Source organism: Camelus ferus, chromosome 35 (genome assembly GCF_009834535.1).
Source record: "Camelus ferus isolate YT-003-E chromosome 35, BCGSAC_Cfer_1.0, whole genome shotgun sequence".
Classification (NCBI taxonomy): Eukaryota; Metazoa; Chordata; class Mammalia; order Artiodactyla; family Camelidae; genus Camelus; species Camelus ferus.
Window position 1 is genome coordinate 21228472 of NC_045730.1, and position 6219 is coordinate 21234690.

Here is a 6219-nt window from a genome sequence, read left to right on the forward strand (position 1 = left end):
TGATGGGAGCTTGGAGGAAGGGACCATACTGTTGTTACCTGGAACACTAATAGGGGTGGAATTTTGTGATAAAGGTATGAAGAAAAATCATTTTTTCTGCCCTGGACTTTGGCCAGGAGAACTGTCAAGAAATTCTTTTCTGAATAACCATTCACAGATTTCAACAATTGTTCATTCTTGATTCTAATGTCTCTTTGCATGAACGATTTTCTCATCTTTATGCAGAATTTTTCCACATTTTTGTTGACTAAAATATTACTAATCTAATTTCCTATTAAAAAACTCATTTCCAGCATTGCAGAGCTGAAAGGTGCTACCAACCATTTAGTCTTCAATTTACATACAACAAATCCTGTAATCTGATGGGGCTTTTACACAAGGGTGGCTGCAAGCAATTACATGGGCAAGGAAATATTTCAGTCCAGAGCTGTGTGCTGTGCTAATTTCATCTGTTGAACTCCCATTGAGACTTCTCCTATTGTTAAATTGCCTGCTGATGTAGATTTAGAGAGGCAACTCCACCAAATACAGCAATTCAATGTTATCGTGTTGTTTGTGCTCTAATATTTTCCTTTTAATCATAATTTGGGAAATTGGGGTTTATTAGAAAGAAAGGAAGGCATCAGACTGGAATAATTTATTCCATTTTTTTCCACTCAGCACCATGACAAAGTGGAACATTTTCTAGGTGAAGTATTGATTTGGAAAGGCCTGGAAAAAGTCCTGGTGTCACGATAGGGCTCTGGGGCGGACTCAATCTCGCAAAGCCTGGCATGGCGGGAGTGTGGGGTATGGACTGCTGGTCTGGGGGCACTGCAGTCATGAGGAAGAATTCAAGGGGAGATTTCAGAAGCTAACAACAGGTCATGAGGAGTTATAGTTTCAGATGCTGCAGGCTCAGGTGTGGTCAGGCCAGGGGGTCCCATCTATCCATCAACCCATCCATCCACCCATCCATCCATCCATCCCCCAGGCCCCCATCCACCCTTCCATTCACCCACCCCCCAACCATCCATCCACCCAACCCCATCCACCCACTCATCCATCCACCCTTCCATCCATCATCATCCATCCACCCACCCATCCATCCCTCCAGGCCCCCATCAACCCCCCCATCCACCCACTCATCCATCCACCCACCCATCCATCCATCCATTCCATCCCATCCTTTATTGAATGGTAAGCATATATTATGTCCTTGCTTTGATATCTAGTGTTTTAGAAGCTGCAAAGTAAATATTTAAAATTCTTTCATTTATTCATTTGTTCAAAACACACTCCCTGAGCTTCTATGTCCCTAGTGCCACGGCAGGTGTCAAGGACATAAAAATAAAGATGGAGCCCTGCCAATCAGTCCTTACAAAACACCCTAATGATGTTATTACAGAGGGACGATGAGCATGGCATGGGCCTAGCAGAGTATGTGTGAGAGGTGTGGGGCGGTGGCCAAGAAACCTTCCCGGAGAAGGTGCTGGATGCTCAGAGGATAAAGAGAAGGCAGTTCCCGGAAGAGTGTGAAAGACATAATAGGCGTTTAAAACAGCTTTATTGGGGGTGTAATTGACATACAATAAATTGCTCCTATTGAAAGGATATAATTGGTAAGTTTTGTCCTATGTGTACACCTGTGAAGTCACCATCACAATTAAGATAAGGAACATATCCATTAGCCCGAAGTTTCCTCATGTCCCTTTGTAACCCCCTCCTGCCATCTACTTCATCCCCTGGAAACCACTGATACTTTCTGTCGATATATATTAATGTGAATTTTCTGGACTTTCACATAAGTGGAATTATGTAGTATGTATTCTTTTTTGTCTGGCTTCCTTCACTCGGCATAATTATTTTGAGATTCATCCCTACTTGTGGTACACATGAGTGGTTCAGTCCTTTCATTTTGGCTGAGTGTCATTCCATGGATTGGATTTAGCATCTTTTGTTCATTCACCTGTGGATGGACACTGACAGGTCTCCAGGTTTGGTTATTATAAATAAAGCTGCTGTGAACATTCACATACAAGCCTTTGCATGGTACCTTTCTCTTCCTTTGGGAAAAGACCTGGGAGTATAATGGCTGGATCCTATGGTAGGTTTGTGTTTAAATTTTTAAGAAACTGCCAAGCTCTCAGTGCTCATAGCTGCATCATTTACAATAGTGAAGATATGGTAGAAGCCTAAGTGTTCATAACAGATAAAGAAGATGTGAGATATATAAAAAGAATGAAATTCTGCCTTTTGCAACAGTGTGGATGGATCTGGAGGGTACTGTGCTTAGTGATATGTCAGACAAAGAAAGAAAAATACAAACTACTGTGTATAATACACAGAAATACAAAGAAAGAAAGATACAAACTACCATGTATAAAATAAATAAGCTACAAGGATGTATCATACAGCACAGGGAAAATAACCAAGATTTTATATTAACTTTAAATGGAGTGTAATCTATAAAAATATTGAATCACTATGTTGTACACCTGAAACTAATATAATATTGTCAATCAGCTAAACTTTAGCTAAAAAAAAACCTGCCAGGCTGTTTCCAAAGTGTTGATGTGATTTTACACCCGCACGAGCAGTGCCGGGAGCTCCAGTTCTCCTCTATCCTCATAAAAGGCATATACTTTTTTATCTGCCACTGAGCATGAAGGGTCCTGCGGTTCTGAGACGTGCGTGCCTGGAGCCGTCGGTCACAGCGGCGCCCCCATCCTCCTCTGCTTGTCCGCCAGGGCTCCCAGCTCTCCTCTCGGCTCAGCTCGGAGCAAGAGCGGCCTTGGTGGCTGGTGCTGGAAGCCTGGCTGGGAGCTCTGACCATGATGCCGGCACAGAAAGTGGAGTCCTGGCTGGTGCTTTGGTTAAACAGCCCTTCCTAGAAAAGCTGGTGCGCTACGGACACTACTCCTTTGTGTTTTTTCCTCATGAGAGGTTTCAATGCTATTATCTACCTCGCAGGACCCAAATCCTTCCCAAATGAATGCGGCTGTCAGTGAGGAGGATTACGGAAACCAGCCCCGTGCTGTCCGAGCGCATCCCTTGTACACAGGCCAGCCCCCCAACTTGCTTTGTCCCGGATCCGCTGCATAATCCCGCCCCGGGCCCCGGCGGAGCCGACGGGCAAAGAAAGGGCTCCTGCTATTTCCCTGTGACCAGCCTTTACTTCAGAAGCCCTTTTAAGCTAATTTTCCCTGACGTTTCCTATAGGCTTTTGAAAATGCGGTGATTGAGAGAGCAGACGTGGGCTCCACAACACGCCCCCAGAGCAGGGGGTTGGCGTACCCCGCCCCCGCCCTCCGCCTCGAGCCTGAACCACAGGGGCAGCAAGCGCCCCGGAAGCCCAAGGCGCAAGCCCTGGAGACTGGCTGCTCGCGTCCGGAAAGCGCGGGGGGCCGAGCTGCGCACCGACCGGGCGTGAGCTCTCCAGGCGTTGAATCAGGAGCAGCAGTCCACGTCCTGTCTCACCCCCGCCCAGAGCAACGCGGGTCTCTGCCTTTGGTCTTCTTTCTCATTCGGCGGCCGGTGGGCGGTTGTCTCCTGATGATCCAGCAGGGTGTGGCTGTGGAGAGGGGCCGTGGTGTCCAAAATGTGGTTGTTTCAGGTGCCGCGGGAGGGGCGGCCTCTGGGACCGATATCCGCAGCACTGTCATGTGGGGACAGCAGGGCAGTATATCTCATGTCTTCCTCAAATTTACAAAACCCCCAACCTGTTTGCAAAGGAAAAGTATGGTCACTTCTAGGCAGAGGGACCAATAAAGTTTGTTCATATTCATTGCTGAGGGGTGACACCTAATGATTCAATCCGTCGGCTGGCTTTGATTGGTTCTGTTTGGTTGGTTCCCAAACGTTGCTCAGATTTTCATTCAATTTTTCCTTTTTCTCATGAAACAGAGATTTTTGAAGTAACCAGGAATCTCTATTCCACTACTGAACACCAACTATAGGATGTGGCACCAAGCACTGCCTGGATGATCCTGACCGGATGACAAAGATCATTTTGCCATGTGACTTCAAAGGACACATTTTGAGTAGTTCTTTTTTTTTTTTTTTGTAGAAGCTCCATCTTTCTTTACAAATAAGATTGGATTTCAAAAGGTCAATGACTGTTGGTCTCTACACAAATCAAATAGACCTACACACTTGAAGAGCTTGAAAGGGACATACAGTGTCATACTGCGTAACACTGTGATTCATTGTCCATACTCGAGGTCTTCCTCTCTTGCTGTCCCCCTGGTAGGAGTGGTAGCAACGGAGAAGCAGAGATTCTGCTGGGGGCTGTGCCGTGACCGTGGGTGCTCATGTCCTCGCATCCACCCCACCTCAGCTGAGGCATTTAATCCAATCATGGCTGTTCCAGTCCTCTTGCCAGGTTGACCAGGAAGTGGTCTGAGACCTGGTTCTGGCCCGTGAGACATGAAGCAAAGTCTGTGAGGGCAGAATCCCAAGGAGGAGAGTGTGTGTGTCCTCTGTGTTTCTGGCCATGTACGTGTTAGGTAGGGCTACCATTACAAAGTACCAGACTGTGTGGCTTAACCAGTAGAGATGTGCTGTCTCATGATTCTGGAGGCCAGAATTCCAAGATCAAGGTGTCAGCAAGGCTGGTTTCTTCTGCATCTTTGGCTTGTAGATGGCGGTCTTTTCTCTGTCTTCACGTGGTCGACCTTCTGTATGCCTGTTTCTCAGTCTCTTCTTATAAGAACACTAATCTGATTAAGACCAATCCCGATGACTTTGTTTTGCCCGAATGACTTTTTAAAGACTCAGTCTCCAAACACAGTCATATTCTGAGGTACTAGGGGTTAGGGCTTCAGCACATGAATCTGGGGGACACAATTCAGCCCATGCTCCGCATCTGGCATGATGCTCGGACCTGCCGTGGCCCAGGAGCGGGGGCCGCAGGAGCACAGCCCGCCAGGGACTGGGGCGGGGCGGGCCAGCGGGTGAGAGCAGAGCCTGAGAGCCCGCCTGCACTGGTCCCCCTCCCACCATGTGCAATGACAGATTCCCTTCCCGTTAACCCCGGTGGAGTTGGGGTTTTCAAAGGCATCCTAAGGAAGGGACATAAACCCCCCAGAGTGAGAATTTGAGCAATCGGTGTTTGCAGGGCTCCTTGGAGGGGAGAGGGGTGCCCACTTTGTTTCTTCCTCTTTTGGAGGCTTGACTCCTTGGCCCAGCTTGTGAGCACATGCACACACTGCTGAATACCTCTGCCCACCCCTGTCCCCCCAGTCATTCATCCCTGGGTCCCCACCTCCCTCCTCAGCCACACCCCGCATCCTCCTCCAGTCTGGGTTCCGGGCAGGCAAGAGCACCGCCGTGTCCCGCGCAGCACACCTTCACCGCGCTGCGCCAGGCAGGTGAGCTCTGCCTCCTCCTCCTGCCAGGAGCCGTCTACACAACAAGCAGAGACTAAGAGCTGTTCTCGTCCCCACAAAGCAGAGACACTGGGCGTTTCCGCCACACAGAGACGGGGCTCCGTGCTGAGAAGTAACAGAAGTACACGTGGGCCATTCTGAAAGCACAGGGGAGGGACGGCGTAGGAAACCCGGGTTCAGGGAAGGATCCTAGTGCAAGCGCCTGTCCTGCCCCGCCCCCCAGAGTCTAGGGCGGCTGATGGGGGTGGGGGGATCAGGGCTCCTTTCCATTCCTTGGCCACATCCAGAATCCCGTCTACTCGGCCCCTCCTCCCACACACTCATTCCCGAGTTCATTCCAGGCCAGCTTCCGTCAGGGTGAGGGTGGAGGCCAGCTCCCTGGGTGGGAGGGATTCCAGCCGTGGGAAGAGCAGGGCTCTGAGGACATCGTGTTACACCCACTCCAGCGATGTCAGGAAGCACAGGAAGGAGGGGCTCCAGGCACAGAGAGTGTACGAGGAGGCCTGGGCTGGTGCTGGACCATCTACGCCTTGCAGATGCCCTGCGACAGTGAGCGCACTCAGGTCCTGCTGGGAAGATGCCCCCCACCACGCGCGGTCCTGGGGGCGCTGCTCCGCCTGGCACCCACCCCCTAAGAGCCGGGATCCCCGTGGCCTTGCTGGCCTTGGACACCCCTTTGCCTCCAGGGTGGGACATGTGTTTGGGTAGATGTCCTGATTGGAGTTTGGACTTCCTGCTTCCCTTATGCTTTTCATGTGGCTGCATCAGAGTTGGTTTTGGTTGCTAAGAAATGCTCTATTAATTAAACACAGGGTTGAGCAGTGACAGTATGACACTAAGCACACAGGTG